Source organism: Linepithema humile, chromosome 1, assembly GCF_040581485.1.
Source record: "Linepithema humile isolate Giens D197 chromosome 1, Lhum_UNIL_v1.0, whole genome shotgun sequence".
NCBI classification, from domain to species: domain Eukaryota; kingdom Metazoa; phylum Arthropoda; class Insecta; order Hymenoptera; family Formicidae; genus Linepithema; species Linepithema humile.
The window spans coordinates 487,789-502,075 of record NC_090128.1 but is presented as its reverse complement, the minus strand read 5'-3'; the positions used below and the strand labels follow the sequence as shown (position 1 = coordinate 502,075).

The following is a 14,287-nucleotide window of genomic DNA, read 5'->3' as shown; positions in this document are numbered from 1 at the left end:
CCTTAAACGACCGTCTTTCATGAGCTGCCATCTCTCTTGGCCCTTTTATTAGGGATTCAGATCGCGTAGCTTCTCTGCGTCGAAGAAACTCGCCGATAAAACCCGCTGACAATACACAGCGACGATTGCGCAATGAATTTAATTCCCGACAAAATAATTCCAGAATACGAAACTATACCCGCCGATCGGAGTGGTTTTTTTTTCCTGCTGCCCAAGTACGATTGCGTCGGGCTTACAATAGCCGGAAGATTTGTGGACTTTTTTATGAACATGTATCTTAATGTCCGGAAATCCATCTTCGTTCCATTTAAGTCAATTTATTTCTTTTTGCAGCTTTTAAATCGAGATATAAATGAGATTTGTATGCTAATTAAATGCTACACGAGTCATCGCTTCATCAAGATATCGCTTGTGACATTTTCTACGTGAATTTTGCTTCGTCATAAATTTTACTTATTAAATTTTACTGAAATGGCACTTAATGCCAATGTCAATTTTGCAACAGAAAATATTAAACGAAATCAATTAAAGATCAGTTATCACTTTTCAGCAATGACATAAGATATTCTCGATTTAAGATCGAATTGTAAGAATTATTCAGATTTGCAGTCGCCAGAAGATTAGCAAACTTCGATATTTAATTTAAGAGTAAAGAAATCTTTGAAGAATTCGAGTTTCCGGATACATGCATCGAGCATGCTTGCCTACAAAAATGAATTTGGGTGTTCAATATCCGCTGGTCTGCAAGTAAGATGACGATGATAGATCACGTATCCCGGGGCTCTCGGAAGGACACGTCGCTCCGGCGAAATTGAAAGCGGAGCATATAGTGAGACACGTGTTCATACGTCACAATCAATCAAGCGGAGATTTTAACGACAACGACACCGCACTACAGTTATTTTTGTCCCGCAAAGTTGACTTTACGATACGCCTTAAGATTTACGACGAAAATTCCAAGGAAAACAATTGGGAGTGTTTTATTGAGTCGGATCTAATCTGACGCACAGAAAGTGCTAACGGACAGCATTTGTCAAACGCGCGATTCCCAATCACTCATTTGTAATGTGTCTGCAGATACGTATATCGTCCTCAATATAATTCTCTTTCATTATATAACATATTATCTTAATATATTGCATAATCTAAATTTTGTATAATTTTTCAGTGAGATAACTATTATTTAGTAATATTACAGATTTTATTTATTTCATGTGTAACATTGCAATCTCTCGGTGCATTTCACGCTTTTACTCTGAAATTTCACAGTGAAAATAAATTCTTTAGAGACACTTTATTCGTTCTCGAGGATCATTCGTCCTTGCCGCAGACACGTTGACAAATTTAATCGGACACCATCAACCTGGCGTCAACGTGAAAAGGATTAGATCAACAGGTCTCCTGTGACAAATGAACTGCATTTCGCGAGCTGCACTTTAGATGAGTTCTCGAACACACCAAAAAACTTTAACGTCGAGGCGCTCTCGCCCGTGCGTAAAGTGCTTTCCGAGAATACGATGCAATCTCATCCCTTCGACAACTGTGATAAATTAATTTCCCCATTTCCTACGCATCTCGTTCTTTCAACTGAAATTTCATTAACGAGAAGAGTCGCTCATGCATCTGCAAAATTGCGAAGAACAAGTTGTTTATCGTTGACATCACGATGCAGGATAACCGTGACAAGTGGCATCGCGGCACCCCTTAAATTTGTCTCGTCTTTCCCGTCGCCGCCGATGACCAGGCAGGCAGAACGAAAACCAGGAAGGGAGAGATCGAGGGTGGAATTCGCGGAACGATATTTAATACCTGTAGCATGGGATGAGATGAGATATGCTAAACACAATGCAAACGCGCGTGACGCGCGCGAAGGGTAGCGAAGGGAAAAGAGAAAAAGATGCGCGTGCGTCCGAAGCGTTACCATGTCGACGAGCACAAAGCGACGCCGCGCACCTTGCCGCGATGACGTAATCCCGGCGTCTTGCGTCACAGGACGCTACGAGGGAGGAGGGTGACTCGAGCGAGGGTAGAAGGGAAGGTAGGCGCGACACAGGGGAGAGCGGTGGTTTTAGGCCCGCACTTGTAGGGCACGACGGCCGGTTACGTAATCGACAACGCCGAGATGGTGGATCGATTATTTTCGCCGGCGAAAAAAGGGCCTGCGCGCCACCGCACAGTCCCGATTGGGCGCGGAGCTGTCCAAGGACTATGGGCGAGCGAGTGCAGAGATACCTTGACCATTTCGAGCCTATAAAGAACGACACGATTCGGCTGAAAAATTTTAGAATCTTATCAATATCTTATCGTAATTTTATCTATTGGCGGAGAGACATTTTAATCTTTTACTAAATTATAAATAAAAATTGTAAACATTTTCAAAAGATTTCAATTTCAGACTCAATAGGAAATTTCATTAAGATAATAAAATGCTATTTTTAGCCCATACGGTCCGAATTAATTTCGGCGAATATTAAGCAGAGGAATTAAATTTCAGGCGCGACAGAAAATTTGATAAAGATAAATGCTATTCTTTATTTTAGTTCTTCGCGGTTCAAATTAATTTCATTAATGAATAAGTTAATATCATTTCGTATTTCGTTCTTTTTTTTAACGCTACTAGATTTAGATAAATGTACTAATTAATTTTCATTACCTAGAAAATTTAATGAATATTGGGAATACATAATTTCCTAATTGTAGCCATGTATTGCTTCAACCTTCAACTATTTGGAGAAATGTGCAGAATGCCGCGAAGCACTATATCGAGTCTACTTCGACACAAGACCGCAAAGGCCGAATGTAAATTCAAGCACATTTATTTATTATACACTTGGTGTCATTTATTAATATGCATCTAATCTTGAAAAAATCTAATGACAAATGGAATTGAAAACTTCTTGACGCTTACAAAATAATAATATTTATAAAAGTAAATATTTATTTTAGAAATAAATAACGTAAAAAAAGTTTCTTGATTATAGTCAATTTTTTTCGTTTCACGTAGAAAAAATTGCTGATTAAAGTTTAAAGTAATCGTCGAAATTTGTTACCCTAAAGTGTTCAATTTACTTCGAACCAGCCGTGCGGGAGACTCGCTTGAACATTCTACTTGGACGGCATGTCGATACAATCGCGATATTTCCTTTCGTCCCCGTCGTAGGAAAAGGTTTTGTTTCTCAACATTGTAATGGTCGCCTTCGTGAACAGCCTTGGATAACTAATTTCGCTTTTAACCCGTTCGAGCATAATTTTCCTCTCTCAGGCTCCTTTGCGAAATAAGCTATCTAATTATAAGCAAAAACACGACGTAATATGCGACAGCAACAATTGGAGAATCGAAACGCGAGTATTGCGCGCAGAGTGTCGTAATTAAGAATGTCTGAACAATTTTTTCTCGGTCTCGGGGGTTCTCAGGGTTAATCGACCGACGTGTCATTCATCAACAAGGGTGAGTGTCACCACCCCTATTCTTCACGAAAACTTCTAATCTGCACCCATCACGCGACACCAAGGGAGCAATATCCTAAAATTAATTATATACGTCTCTCGTATATTGTTACTTAGGTGTTATTATCTCAAAGGCGATAAATGAAATCGCTTACACGCTCAGACAGGCAATCTTTTGCCAAAAGACTTCTGCAAAATTCGATCGATATTGTATATAATATAAATTTTAGTGCGATAATTATCATTTGCTATTTTATCTTCCAAAAAAAGAGCGCTTCAAGTTGAGCTATTTTAATGTACATAAATAACACATGTTTGCGAACTACGTAAAACACACTTTAGACACGTGCATACACATATGTGTTGCTAAAATGTTACTAAAATAACAAAATGAGTCATATCATATTTTACGCAAGACAAAACTTTCGATTTTCATTTTATACATATGTCAAGTGTGAATTCTTGTCGCGTGCGTTGATAAATGCTTCTTAATCTCAAATTTATTTTTCATTTCTTGCAAATTTCTGTCCACGTGTTATTACGCTGGAAATTGCGAATTCGATGAACGATAAAAATTTCCGTGCGTGTCATCGATAATCGATATGTTGCAACGTACACTCCGATTTCTCGCCTCACTAGAAAATCACAGAAAAGCCCCTCGGCGCGATACCGCGTGTCGTGACGCGCGAAGCAATTTCCCCTGAATCGCGATGCACTCGCGCGTGACGAGGATGATTGTTGCGCGGCGGTTTGAGCGATATTTAATTACATACAAGAATGAGACGCGAATGAGCGCGGTGCGACGACCGGTGCGACAATTATTATCCTACTTAACGACACAGCTCCGCGAAGAACGTAGACCAGCCGGCCGGTGCCGTCAAATACGCGCGTAGGCGTACTCGGAATCGCCAACAACGGCGACGACAACGGCGGTAAGAAATCATAATGACGCGAGATAAAAAAAAAAGACGATTTTCATCGCTTTTATAATAAGCGCACGTAGCTGAACATTCTCAAATTTGACTACCGAATATCAGCAACAGCACACGGAAATGATAGATATGTATTTTTTTAGCTGCTATTTTCAATCTAATTAAATCCACGCGCAAAACGTCTTCGACCCAAAATCTAATATTCCATCTCTCCACTGATGATTCACGAGTGCTTTTCGTCGCATCTTCACTTTCCTCACCGTCGCACGTAATAATTATGGCTTTGCCTTAACGAGCCGTCTGTACGAGCAGGCCCGTACGTATCAATATTTGTGTAGGTGGGAGGCACTTACTGCCGCGGGGACGGCATTGTTCGCGTGTCGTAGAACCAGCCGTATCGTTTGTTTAACACGGAGGAGACCCGTCAATTCTACCGACTTCGGCATTGGCAGCGCCGGTAAAAGTGACTCGCCGCCGCGAGCGTTATCGAATCACTTTCGCGAAGTGAGTTTACTCCTCTCTACGGGCTCTTCGTATTTTCACCGCTTCGTATTTAGCCGCTGAACGCGGCTACCTTAATTGAAACGTCGACTATAGTAACGTGTTATAGAACATGGAATACTGAACCGCTCGTTCTCCATAGAACTTGGATTTTGCAATTCTGCTAACGATACGAACAGTCCGCATACATTTATTGAAATGGTTATAAATACTTGCATCACTGACTATTGAAACCTATTTGCTCGATAAAATATGTAGAATTATTTTTTTAATAAAATTTGTAAAATTGAAAAACAAGTTAAGTAACCAGCTACAAATAAATTAAAATACTCTTCTTCGCTTATATAATGTTTTGTATTGTTCACTGCAATAGACATTTTTATATACTACATAATTACTTAACGTTCAGTGCCATAAAATAATGACGAGTAAATATTTTATTTAATATATCAAAATTAGACGAAGGTCAAAGTAAAGGAGGTCAAAAAGTGAAGGAACATTTACAGAATCAAACATTCTAATACTACTTGCAGAATTAAAATCTGGGTCATTTTAAGAAACTGTTTTAATTAAAAAAGTTCCTTTTCTTTATTACCTTTCCTCGTTTAATCCATTTTCTTGTTATTTTAAACTTTCTTTTTCATGAAATGCCTCCGGCTCTTCAAGCTAGGGCGCATATTTCTATCTACATCTTGTGTTAGATATGCATGTGTGTATATCGCAGTATATACCGAGTTCAAATCCGTGAGTTTGCTAACGATAAGTCCAAATGACTGTGCGGTTCAGCCATCCTTGCGGCTTATTATTTTCTTCCTTTTTCAATGTTTAAGCTTTCTAAACTTTACTTCAGAAAAAAAGATGTGGCAAGGAGAAGAAGATACTTGCCGCCTGTTACACGCATGCATTACAGACAAGTACTCATCGGTTGAACAACAGCGCAAACGAAACCGGATGACATAAAATAAGAACGAGAGAATTGTTACGCGCATGTCGCCCGTTATATTACAATACATTATATTACAATATCCCGTTACGTTATACGTCGCATTGCGGTGCGTAAGAATGTAAAAGTACTTTCTCTCATGAATCTTGTCGCGACCAATGCATAAGTACCGAAAGCCCGAGTTACGAAACTCGCCAAATTGCGTGACGCACGTGTAACTCATCAACGTTTAATTTATGAGTATTGTATACGTAATCTTGATTGTCCGATTAATTTGCCTCTCGTAAAATACTCGACGCAATTTGAATCCAACATTTGCTACACGGAAAAAAAGATATTCTTACTTTAAAAACATCTTTATTTTTAACATGAAAATCTTGATATAAGATTATATTGCTTTAAACGAAGAAAACTGGCTTGAATGAAGTCATTTTATATAGTTCAACCAAGAAAAAAATATTCTTATTATTTAAGATGGAAATAAAAAAGGAAATGGAAAAAATGGAAAAGAAAAAATGTTGGATAGAAAATAACATATTTTTCAAATAAAAGATTATAATTTTCTTAGAGTAAAATTAAATATTGTATTCTTCAAGTGATCATTATAAAATAGAAATAAGACTATAGTATTGTTGAAATTTAAGATTATTAAATTCTTATCGGAAGATTATAAATTGTTGCGTATATACGAAACAATGAACGCGTTAATTTGAGTATATAAGCTTTGATTTGACACTACTTTTTTTTCCGTGTAGCTAGAATACTCTAATCGTAAAATAAAATTAATGTATATGAAAATTTTATTTTATTTAAGGCTTGTTCTAAAGGATACATAATCGAAAAAGAACATAATTCACACGAGAAGTGTGTCATTAATCTATTTGAACAATCTTTAATACTCGATTTATAATAATTCTACTCGTTAAATAGCTACATAGACCGCAATTTGGACATAGGTCTATGAAGCTCGAAATGCGAATTTTTATCAAACTTATGCGGCATTTTATTGTCCACAATTTGACCACATTTGTCCATACATAATTTTTTTATCGACCTTGCAAAGAAAAATTGTACAAACATAACAAAATTTAAGAAAACCGCATTTAGATGTGTTGTACCAAAATTTTATCCAATTTTTTGATTGTAACTTTTTTCTGCACAATAGACAAAAAATTATGTATAAACAAATATGGTCAAATCGTGAACAATCAAATACCGCATAAGTTTAATAAAAATTTAATATTTCTCAAAGTACCAGCTTCATAAGTCTACTAAAATAATATTAAGTATTCTCGAAAACTGTTAAAAACCGAGTACATTTTACGTTTCGTCACAACCGAACAGATGATAAGAGGCCGCTTCTCGCGGTTAATTTTCCATTTCTTAACGCGTCGCGATGCCAATCGCCGCAAGGCAGATGCAACTTCCTCTTCCTTGGTTTCACCTACCGTAGTCCTAACCAGAACCATAAAGTTACGGTCGAATGAAGAAATAATTGATTCTGTCATTCGATTTGCATCGTAAATCAGCCTTCGCAGTTAAACAGCTTGCGAATTTTAACACTGCGAGTGTCTATAAGAAATTTTCCTCGGAAAATCGATTGTTTAAATTAAATAAATCAGTATTAGTGTGGTATTAGTAGTGATTGGTAGAGAGTTGGTTTTGCGATATTTTATTGAAGAAATCGTCCCACTTAAGCCAAATAAGATTAATAGAATGTTAGATTGCCATAATAATAGATGTTCAGGAAAATCAATTAGAGTACATAAAATATTCAAATTAAATTGGATAGAAAATTGAATTAATCAGAATACATAAATTATCTAGTAAAGCATTCAAATTAAACTAGATAGAATATTAGATCTTATAAATCTTTTGCAACACCACCGCTCCACTTATCTGTTCCAAATTATCTTCTTAAGCTACTCATATATTCATCAAAATCGACTAATAAATTCAATTTGTCTGATACAAAAAAAAGAAAATCTAACAATGCAGTTATATATCAGATTTCATTTAGCTACATTCTTCAAAATTATTCTCAAAATACTTTAAAAAGTAAGACAAAAAAGTAACCCAACTGTGTCACAAAAATAAGAATTAATGTAATCTAAAATCCCGATTACGCGTCCATCGCGTGAAAAGGACGCTCGCAAAATTCGGCCTACTGATCCAGTGACAGCCGGTATACCAGGCAGTTGATAGAACACAGTCACGTCGAAAGTAGCAAATCTCGCGAAGAGACTCTCGCCGGTTCATTCATGGAGCCGTTTCTCGTGTACAAACGACCACAAACGCCCACCTCGCTGTGTGTATATACGACGCATTCGCATTCTCCGCTCCCGCATCGATATCCCAACGCCGAAGTAGGTAACTCGATTTTACTATCTACTCTCGAGTTTGCGCAACACTTGCCGCGCGAATCCGGCACGTTCGCCGATAATCGTGAAATCATCGCCGACGCCGTTAGCTAGCTTACTCGCTAAAATGCCGTTGTGATTCGCGATACTCGCGGCACGCGCGCGTGTATAAGTAACGTATTGACAGCCGGTGTCGAGTATATCCGTCACGGTAAATTTCATTTCGCGACGTATGTGTGCGCGGTCGTCAGAGATAGATATTTTGTTCTAGTCTGACGAGGCGATAAAATTCATCGTCAAAACGCTTTTTTCATTTTCGTTGTATTCTTTCATTCACGTAAATGAATTTAACGTCTTTTTTTATCTTTTACATTGCAAATTGAAAAAAAAAGTATAGAATGTGATTAAATGGAATCAAATAATGTTCCATTCCAACTTTCGCATAGCTCGGTTCTGCACACACGACTATTCCGATGAAATATTTTTCTCCATTACTTTTCCGCATAATGTTGTATCACATTTAATTCGATTCAGAAACATACACCCTGCAAAATGATTTAACATCGAGTTAAATAAATGTACTATTCAAGACACACGATGTAGGATGGATAGTGCCTTTAATCTCAGCAACCGGATGACAATGGACAAGTTTCCGTGTTTACGAGATAATTATCTCACTAGCGGATGATAAAGGGCGGTATATATTACAACTATGAATTTGGGGCGAGCTTGTTTAACTTGCACCACAACTCGAATGTATGTTATTCACTGTACAGCCACTTCCTGTTTTTCATCTATTCAATAAACAAAAACAAGAACGGTCTGCGGTTAATTTATTTTTATCACTTTGACACTCTTTAAAAGAAAGCTAAAAAGCAGAAGTATAGATAAATAATTTTTAAAATTTTGAAAATACATTTTACTAAAATACTTCTTTTTGTTAAAAACGGTGTATTCTTTCAACAACCTTATTATCGATTTAATGTTTAAAGTCAGCTGAGTATACATATTTGATCAGGAAAAAAAAAAACCAATTAAACTGTTAATTGCAATCAAAGTTAGATAAATAACAGTTAACGTTTGCGCATAATAGCGATAAAATGTGATAATGGTGGCGATAAGAGAAACAATTATATCCCTGTCTTTAGAGAATATTGAATGTCACAATAACAATACGCGCATCCACGAAAGCCACGCTCAGTGAAATCGTACCGGTATCAATCCTCGAAAATAGTTTCGGGTTTCATATTGACGCCTCGCTGACGAGACGCCGTCACTTCACAGAATGTGTTAGATGAACCAAAAATTATTTTAACAGAGACAGATCTTAGTCATATTGCAAATTACCCAAAATATTCATGTCGAATGTTTTTTTGATAACTAATAGTATAAAACACATAATAAGCAAAATTTCCTTGACAAACTAGATTTTCGACCTTTTCAACATTAAATTTTGACGAATAAATATTACACGAGACTTTTTTAACACTTAAATCTCTATAAATTAATGTTGCTCAGATTTTTTGACAAGAAGAAATCGACATTCAATCGTATGAATTCCTCAAATATTCTCCGTTGAGTCTATAAGATATCTCGTATATGAAATCAACAGCGATACGCGTACACGTTTGACGTGCCAAGACTCGGATCGATACTCGGAGGCACTCGCGGCCTCTCCGGGAGGGAGAGGGCCGTCCTTCCTCTCGCTCGTTCCCACCGTGGCTAGGGAGGAGGACTCGAGGGATCGCAGATAAGAACGAGCAATGAGAAAAGCGCACCGTGGAAAAAATTCCGCTCGAAAATTCGCTGATCAAAGCACCTCTTAAAATGGAAAAAACAGTCAAGATGAGATTTTTATTCATTATTATTTTAATATAAATAAAGTTTTAAACAATCTTATCTAAAAATATTTTGTCATGATATTTATATAAATATATGAATATATAAAAAATATACTATATTATAATACTTGAAAACATCAACAAATAATTGAAAAACAGAAATAGTTAGAAATCACAATAAGCAGAAATACACGAATGTGTCATAGATTCAGATGTCGAAATGTCAACGGTGTATCGTAAAGATTATTCCGAGTAAGAAATGGCAAACAAACGATAAATATATATTCGTGTCAAAACTTTGTCAAAAAGTTATCGTCGGCGTTTATGTCATTGTGGAATCAAAACTAAAAAAAAAACAAGAGTTAAAGGAATGTTGAAGTTAATTAACGTTGGATTAAATCGGACATTAATAAAGAACTTTATCTCGGATAATTCTAATTGCCTTTTTTGTTTACGCGGTACTCTTCGTGTTACACTACTCGCACGAATACTCGTCGCGCGTTCACCATAAGAAGAAGAGAGATAAGAATAAAAGAGGACGAGAGAAGAAAAAAAGAGCAGCGGGCTCTCGTTATAAATTACGATCGCATTTCGGATCGCCGAAGCTTTTCACCGCGCCAGATAAACGCGTGTTTCATTAAACGAGACGCATTTATCGGGCAACGTCGTGCGCATGTTCACAATTAATATCGGCATATTGTGCTCGCTGGCACGCGGATAAATTGCAACAGTCGGAATAATCGAAGTGTGCCCTCATGGGCGTTTAAGCCACGAATGTTTTGGGGCTCGAAAAATCGCGCCAATTCGACTTCAAAAGCTAAATGTATGTCCTTTAATTGCTTCACAAACGCAAACATTAAATACTTCACTCAGTAAAAATTAAAATCCTCTCATTTAACGTCTACATAAATTTAAAAAAGATTTTTTATATGACATATTATTGTTTAATAATAACATAATATTTCCAAAAAAAAATACAAGTTTAATTCGGGAGACAATTTTAGTTCAAATTTTATGGACAATCTAATAAAGTTCACATTATCAGAATGAGAATTAAATGTTCAAATTAATTGTTTAGAAATTAATTTCTAATTTAGAAAAGTAGCAATTTGATTCTAATATAAAGATGTCATTCCACCGCCTATTTGAACTTCTTTCTCCATTCCTCGTTTTCTTCCTCTCTCGAAAAAACGAAATCTCTCGTCTATAGACAGACGTGAAAGCAGAAAGAACGTATGCACGAGTTCTTCGAACCCCAACTCCGTTCGCTGCTGACGACGTTAAAATTAAAATCCAGTCGATGTGCAACAGCTGCCCGAGTAGAAGAAAGAAACGGAAAGAAAGTAGAAGAGGGAGAGAGAGAAAGAGGGAGGGAGAGAAAGAAAGAAGAATGATATTTATTGCTGGAACACTGCGCGCATCTCTTAAGAGCCACTAAGCCCTATACACTTAATGCATTACGACACGATTAAATTGCAAGACCTAAATAATTGCTCTTGGCAGCTCGGAAAGCATAACGAGAATGACGTGTCAAATAGATAACAAGATGAATGTAGAATTCCATATGTTACTATTATCATCAATTGTACTCTTGCTGTGATTACGCTATTATTTTACTATCAATATTTTCATTATTTTGACTTTATTATAATTTATATATCAAATAAAAAATTGCAACAAATACGTGCAAAGATGTAAAAGAAAAGATGCTTTCATTATTCCGAAACCAAATCTGAAAACAATTTCTGAGCTTCTGAGAGTCGAAGTCGCTGTTTAGAGCCGACATCCCAGAATGCTTGGAAAGAGAATCGCGGTCTGTGTGGAAGCTTCTCGCTTATTAGACTCAGAAGTATTACTTCCTTCCGCTATCCTACAGCTACGTTTCTAAAGAAAAACGATCGAACGCGGTCCGAGAAGGCTTCAGAACGGAATTATCGCACCGCGTATGCATCCGCGAACGACGCCGGCAATGGCGCCGACAAGGTCAGATCGTGCGCCAAGTTCCGGCCGGTCGTTCCAGAAATTCTCAAGTGCCGCACGCGAGCTATTACTTCCGTCGCCGGGTGCCGGGTTAGCGCTAACCCTCATGGTTAGCGCGGAACAGACGTCCCTCTTCTCTCCCGGTAAGGCCCAGTGCACGCGTCTACGACCTCTGTTAGTTAGGCAAGTCCTCGTCGTGGGACTCGCTTTCAATGAACAAGCAGAATGGTAGATTAAGGCCGCGATAATTAGATGGAATCCTAAGTTGGCAGGATATCCCGATGGTAGTGATGTCTGTTACGTATGCGCAAGGTCGGACGAGAAGGTAGGACTTAAGGGACTGTCGTTTTAATTGGAATGTCTCAACGCCCCGGACAGTTATAATGTTATTTATAATATAATTTGTTTACGTAAAAAAATTTTTTGTTATATATAAATTACAGTAAAGTTAAAATAGTAAAATAATATAAGAAATATCAATAATAATACTGTATTAGTTATCTAAACTCTCAGAAAAAGAAATATTTACATACATTTTAGAATCTAGCCGTTGAGTTGTAAGAATGTGAAAAAACACGCCGCCCCATTGTGAACGCCGCTTAATCGTATGTCGCGCGCTAATGAACGTGAATGCTAGGCGTACATTAACGTTCCCATGTGAGATCTTTCCGCGGGCGATACGGTAAATTGTATCGCGATCGCATTTTTAAACATGCTCTCCGGACGAGTCTACTTAGAAACTGACTAGTACTACTTATTAATTATGAATAACGAGTGCACAAATTAACGCGCGAAATTAATGTGTTGGTGAAACATCAATCGTCCATCATTAACGTTAATTATTAATTATTCCTTGTCGGTGCTTCAGAATCAATTGTAGATGTAATTAATAATTAGCATTAATGGTGATAGTAGTTTCGTTAAAAAAATGAATTTGGCGCGTTAATAGAATCTACTATATAATTATCAATACCCAACAGGTTCTTTGAAAGTATTCTGAATTTCCCCGTAATGCGTTTAATAGTGCTCGAAAGTTTTGAAAAAATACTTCTCTCTTTTTCTTTAATTCCGCGGAGGTGAGAATTATTTTCTGCAAATGAAAGCCATTTGAGCACCGTTCTAAGTGGCAGCAACAGTAGATTAAATTTGATAAGCGTCGCGACAGCACATCTCTCGAGCGCGCATTTTTCCCGTGTATGCTTCTCGACTAACTGAACTTCGCACTTCAAGTACTACTTTACATTACGAGATTTCTGCTTAGAGTACTCGCACCGTTACATTGCAATCTATGTGAGAGGGGAAACAGAATTATCAGTTGCTGTACATTTATATCGTTATAATTAATGCAACAAGTTCTAAGTTACAGAAAAATATTCTGCTTTTTAACAATAATGTAGTAAACTTAAGTTACTTAATTAAGTTCGCGTTGTGATAAAAAAATCATTACAAGATTTCACATGAATTATTTGTATATTATAAAACTTTTTTCTCTCTTTTATACTATCAATGTGTTTAATTCATCTAAATTTTTGTTATTTTTCTCGAAAAAAAAAAACAAGATTTTCAGACTTGTTATGCTTCTCAGATACAAAATTGTTGCACGATAATTAATAACGAACAAAAAGTTGGATCAGAAAGTAATTAAGAGAAATGACGATGGAGTGATGAGGCAAACGGAAACAATAATTGCGCATTTGTGGTATTCTATTTCGAGCGTGTTGCAAGACGCGAGCATGAAAATATGCTGACTCTCTTTTTATAAACGTATAAGAATCAATGCTAAAGTCAATAGCTTAACACCTGCAACTGGGACGGATTATCAAGGATTATCGTTCTGATAACAGACATTCTAAGCCAAAGACATGCCGCGTGGAACTTCTCGTAAGACTTAACGCTGTTCAGACTCGACAAGTATCTCGATCATAAATCTTCAAGATATTATTTACTGTTTATTCTAAAAAGTTTTTTTTAGCAAAGTAAGAAGTATCTAAATAAAATACACTTATTTTTCTTCACCTCTCTAATATTATAAAAATAAAATTATACCATTATCAGAATAACATTGCATTTCCCCTATATTGAATTCACTTTTTGCTCGTTTTTGCTCATTTTGATCTAGTTTAATTCAATCAATTGCTACAACAGATGAAACATTTTGCACGAATTTTTTCCTATCTTATGATCGCATGAGTTCTAAGCTCGCCGTTTCGCCTGAGATACAAAGAGAGACTTCGCGGGAGATCGATCGATCGTGGTGCGCGATTCGATCTGGTCATGGGCGAC

General features: G+C 36.8%; 1 protein-coding gene across 7 annotated transcripts in view; it reads right to left on the bottom strand.

Moving 5' to 3' along the window:
- Positions 1–14,287, bottom strand: part of LOC105674502 (nuclear receptor coactivator 1) — a 113,065-nt gene that overhangs the window by 55,362 nt on the left and 43,416 nt on the right. The window lies entirely within an intron of this gene.